This window comes from Nannospalax galili, unplaced genomic scaffold, assembly GCF_000622305.1.
Source record: "Nannospalax galili isolate Female #2095 unplaced genomic scaffold, S.galili_v1.0 scaffold1998, whole genome shotgun sequence".
Classification (NCBI taxonomy): domain Eukaryota; kingdom Metazoa; phylum Chordata; class Mammalia; order Rodentia; family Spalacidae; genus Nannospalax; species Nannospalax galili.
In genome coordinates, this window is record NW_008340773.1 from 3594 (window position 1) to 9432 (window position 5839).

The window sequence follows — 5839 nt, forward strand, 5'->3', positions numbered from 1 at the left end:
GCTGGCCCATTATCAGTCTTAAGTGCCCAGGGTACGCCCATGATTAATGTGATGGGCTTTATGGCTTTAATGGCATGTATAGTCTGTTCCCCTGAGATAGCTAAAGTATAAGTAAGGGAAGAGCATGTGTCAACTATAATATGAATAAATCTCAATTTCCCAAAAGAGGGGTAGTGAGTCATGTCCATCTGCCAAATGGCATTGGGTATCAAACCACGGGAGTTCACTCCTCCCTTGTTAAGGGGACCGAGAGGCATGAGCAGGGCACAGGTAGCACATGAGCAGACAAGGTGCTTGCATTGGGATACGGGGATTTCTGGGAGGATTTTATGAATACTCTGAGGGGACAGGTGGAATTGTCAATGTAAAGCTCTTGCTTGTTCTAACAGGTTAGACTGGACTGTCATAATCAGGGCATCTGTGGCAGCATTCCCCTGAGCTAGGATTCCGGGAAGGGCAGTATGTGAGCAGACATGAGATGTACCTTGAGTGACTTCTATTTTCTAGTCATTCCTATAGCTTGACCATAGTGAGGAGGAGTGGGATGGAGGAGGTTTTAACATGAGAAAAGGTGATGACCTTAGTGACCTGAACATCATAGGCACTCTCAGAAAAGAGATTTAGGGGTTCATTTTGGCACTCTACTAAAGCTTTAAGTATAGCAAGAAGTTCTCCCAACTGGACAGAGTCAGGATTAGGGATGATGTGGGTGATGTCCTTTTTTCCAGGATGATGTATCAGGACCCCAAAGTTCTTCTTATTAACATCCAAAAAGGCAATGGTCACTTGGGGAATTGGGGAGGAAGAATGAGTGCTGTGGGCTTAACTTCAAGTGGCAGTGTGAGAAGGTCCTGAATTCTTCTGTCTTGGGGCAGGTGATTGTCAATGGTGCCAGGGAAGCCTGATATCATAGTCTGAAAACTGATGGAATCAGCCCAGAGGGCCTGTAGGTTACGGAGGGGAAAGGGGAGCACAATAGCGTCGGGTTCTCTATTGAAGGTTTTTCGAGCTTGAGTGCGCAGTTTGACTGCCAAGTTAAAGGCCAGATCAAACTTGGAGGAAACCTACTGGAGCTCCAAGTATGAGAGATGGACCCAGATAGTGGCCCAGTCTGCCAAAGGGCACCAAGGAAGCCAGAAGAAGCCAGTAGCACTAAAGCCTGTAGGGATTGTAAGGGCTCATATCTGTCGAGGATTGTTGATGAGAGTAACCCAATGATCTTTTGTAATAAGGCAATGGCTGGGGGAGTTAAGTTAATCTTTGCTGAAAGGCAGGTGGGGCCCTCCAAGAGAGAAAACAGTGCCCTCAGTTCCTCCAAGGGAATGGGCAAGAATGGTTTAAGCCAATTTATGGCACCACAGAGTTGTTGAAAATTGGCTAGTGTATAGACCAGCTTTGAATTAAAGGAAGGTGCCATAGGGCATATGCCGGGCGAAATAGTATGCCCCAAAAAGGCATAAGGAGGCACCTCCTGTAGCTTATCTAAGGTGATAGACAAGCCAAGGGACAACAGGTGGGAGAGTAAGTCTCTGGTTACCTTGTGGAAAATTGTGGGTTAGAGTGGGACAACAGACTGTTATCCGTATAATGAATAAATTGTACACTATGAGGGAGGGTTGAAGTGGCTTGTGAGACAAAAGCTGACAAACAGTAGGACTGTTTTTCATTTCCTGGGGAAGGACTTTCCATTGATATCTGAGGGCCGGCTTGTGGAAGTTTGGTTCCCAAACCATAAAGGCAAAGTGATCATGATCTTGGGGGGTCAGCGGGATTGAGAAGAAGCAATCTTTAATAGCAAGTATTATGATATAATAAGAAGGAGGAATAGCACCAGGGCGGAGCAAGCTGAACTGTGTCACACCCATTTTTTCCATTTGGTCATTAATGGCGTATAAGTCCTGAAGCAATCTAAAACGGCCATTTTTCTTTTTTATAATGAATATTGGAGTATTATATTTACTAGTGGATGATTCCAAATGTCTGAGGTCCAGCTGTTCCTGGACCAAATTTTTGAGGATAAACAATTTAGGTTCTATAATAGGCCACTGCTCCACCCAGATCACATCTGTCGAGAGCCAGGTAAGTGCAATTGGTGTGGGAAACTCCTTAGGGGATGTCCCAGGGAGGGCAGTGGCCCTTAGAATTGGGGGTGCCGGTCAGGGCTCCGATTTGTCCCAGAGAGGCCAAGTTTATCACGGGCTATGACATCATCATAAATGTATAGGTATGGCAGTTCTTTGGGGGAGTGGGCAGCCCTGGAGCAGCATCAGGTTGCAGGCACTCAGGTTGCTGCCTCATTGCCCACACACCCCCAGCATTCCAGAGGGACTCAGGGGAGCCTGAGGCAGCTGTGGCATCCCTGGCTCTCAGGACCTGTGCTCTCTCTGAGAATTCAGGTCTTTATTAGCCCTGCTATGTGCTGCCTATGCCTGGGTTCTCCCTAGCCACCGCTGGTCTGGAAGGAGTGATCCGGGTCTAGGATGCTCTGGTGATGATCCATAGCAGCTGCAGGCAATGTTCCAAAATCACAAACCTTGGAGCTCTCAGGTGCCATGAGTGTGGACACCCCAGAATCCCCTCGACACCTGTGCATGGGATGGGAAGGGGGCCTTTGACATTTCCAAAAAGTGGGCTGCAGTTTCTGTGATGCTTTTTAGATGCCAACCCCGGTGCTTTAGGGATTTTAGGAGACCAAGAGTGAAGGTCAGCGGCAGCTCAGGATCCCGTAGAGAGCTAGACCACATTTAACTTAACTCTGTGGTTCACAAGTGCACAAATTAGGTGGCAGTCATGTGAGGTTACTTACTGTTCAAAGGGATTATGCAGTGGGGATGGGCAGTGGCCTGTATCCCAGAGCTGCTCTGGTCCTGGGTATAAGTTCCTGGAACCAGGAACACTGACTAGAGAATGGCCCCATATGCCTTCTAGTTTTGCTGGCTTCAAGATCAGAAAATGGCATATTTGATCTGATATGTTTGAGAAGATGAACAAAAAAATAAAGGAACTTTGGGCAAAATTTGCCTTTCTTCGTCCTTAAAAATAAAAAAAAAAGGATCGTCTGTGGTAAGGACCACACCCATGTCTTCAGGGAGGTCTCAACCCCACAAGTTGAGGGGGACGTCGGCCACTATGGGAGTGAATGTGCCCTTATTCCAGTCTAAGTCCTTCCAGTGTGCTGGGCTGACAACCAGCTTTGTGTCCTGGCTGCCCCCGACTCCCTCAATGGGCAGGCCAGGCCGATATCTCCAATGGGGGAACCAAAGAGACTTGCTCATAGTGATAATGGTAACATTGGCTCCTGTGTCCACTAGGCCCTTCACAGTGATCCCATCCAGAAATAAGGTCATTAGGGGGAGTGATTAAGAATTGAAAGGCTCCATAAAATCCGTCTCATTCCCCCCCTTACTTGCAGGGCTGAAGGGTGCCCCAGGTGCAGTTTAAAGGAGCAAGTCTGATTGGGGCTGTGACCTACAATCTTTTGCCCAATGAAATCGCTTTTTGCATTTGGGGCAGTAGGTCTTGAGACGAACTCCCTTGTTCGGTGTCCATACGGAGATGTCCCATCCTTCCTCAGTTCCAGCAGCCATCTTTTGAATTGGAAGGGGTGGGCCTCCCTTGTAATATGAGCACCTCTAAGAAGGCAGTCAGGGCCTTGATGGGCCCCGGCCTTGGGTCTAGGTCTCTAATGGTGAGTACCCATTTATGAATATCATCACTTTGGACAGGTGCAACAGCATTGTAGGTAGGGGTATTTAGGCCCTCCCATGTCAGTTGTTTGATAAGCATATCATGGGTGGGTCCAGACTCCACCCTCCATTCCACTGGACCAATTACATTGGTGAGGAAGTCAGTGAAGGACTCCCCTGGCTGCTGAATCAAATTGCAGAACAATGCCTGTGGGTCATGGGGGAGCAACACTGAAGGGCCTTAAAGTCCAGGTCACTAACTTGTTGGTAGTAAGCATGAAGGCCAATAGTGGACTGGAAAATGGGGTCAACATATTGTCCATGTCCTGTGAGCATATCCAGAGTAATATTAAGGCCATATTGAAGGTTGAGTCATGCCTGATTTTCAGCCTGATTGTCATAAGCCAAACACCAGCTCAGGAAGACTAAGGGCTCCAAAACCTCCTTTAATAAGTTGTATCAATGGTAATGGGTCTGTAACTGCATGGCCCACTGGTGGAGAACTTGCTCAAAATGTGGGGAATCGGGTCTGATTCGTTGGCGGCTTTGTGGATGAGTGGAAGCTCTGTGAGAGTGTTGGGCACCCATGGCTGTTGTGCAGCGTTTGGGCTGACATTAACTGGAAAGACAGACAATGGCCAGCAAAGGGCAGCAAGGGGTAGGTGGGCCATGAGGGGTTATAATGAGCTGGAGGTGTGTGGAGCAGGCAGAACATAGTTCCTTCCAAGGGTACTGGGGTGGTGGTGTCTCTGATTGTTGTGGCTTTGAAAGTGGGGTCTGAGGTAGAGGCAAGGGGGCCCCTTTCTCATCTGGATCAACCTCAAGGCTGTTTCCCATATCAAGGTCAGCGGGGGTTGAAGTAATGGCGAGGTCTACATTGGCCTGATCCTGACAATGCTTATTGTGGGCTGAAATAACTTCTTCAGGGGAGGAAGATTTAAGGCTGGCAACGATGGCTTAAAGGATCAGAACAAGTGAGGCAGGGGGAATGACTCCGAACATATTTTCCTTTTTCGGGCCAAGAAAAGGAACTACATCCAGACGTCAGGATTCCACATATTCTCGGGAGAGACCCAAGGGGCCAAGTTACTGGCCTCATCCCAGATATTCTCAATATCTTTTGGTTTTACTTTCAGTCCCCGAGTTCTAAGGAGTGATTCGTGCATAAATGGGCAGGGGGAATGACTCCCAATCCTACTTCCCTTTTTCTGGCCAAGAAAAGCACCTGCATCCAGAGGTCAGGATCCCACATATTCTCAGGAGAGACCCAAGGGGACAAGCTAGTGGCTTAATCCCAGAAATTATCAATATCTTTTGGGTTAACTTTCAGTCCCTGAGTTCTAAGGAGCAATTTGAGCACTGCCTTGTGTGGCTCCTTGCACTGCGGTGGTAAGTTGCCCATCTTGGGAAGGTCCCGTGAAGGGAAACTCACCACAAAAGCAGAAGGCAAGGGTGACTACCAAGAGGGCACAAATGAAGCAAACAAGGACCGTGAGCCACTCGGACATAAACTGCCCGACATGAAGAGGTGTATGGGATCCAAATGTCTTATGCTTAGTGAGGGACTTCCAAAGGGTGTGACACCTTCGGCCATATGCTTACCTGGTGTCTCTGGGACAGGCAACAGGATGACCCAAAGCCTGGGCTCTGAGTTCAGGGTGGATCAGCCCTTATGTGAACTCACTGGGAGGAGCCAAGGAGTAAAAGGTGTCAACGTGGGCTTCAGGACCACGCGGCAGAGTGTGCCTTCTGATTTAAAAACAAATATGATAAACAGGGTAGAGGAGACCCTCGAGTAGCCAAAGGGACAGACAAAACCAGGGGCCTACTCACCGAATGAACAGAAGTTAGGGGAGTCATCAACACCAGGAGGCTGGGAACCTTGTTCAGGTGCCAGCTGTTGCAGGTTTCCTCACAGGTCCAGCCCACGAGGGACTGTAGGGAAAGAGGGTTCTGGCCGAGGTGGGGATGAGTGGCACACAGTCAACACATAGACACTGGAGGTTGGGTGGAAGCAGGCACTAGGTGACTCATTTATTGCTGGAAAGGGCAGGCCTTAAATATCTCTCCCCCTGCCCCCAGTGTCCCATAAGCTGATAGATCCCCTCATCCAGGCTGCTTGTGTCATCAGTCTCTAGGTCCAGGGGCAGATT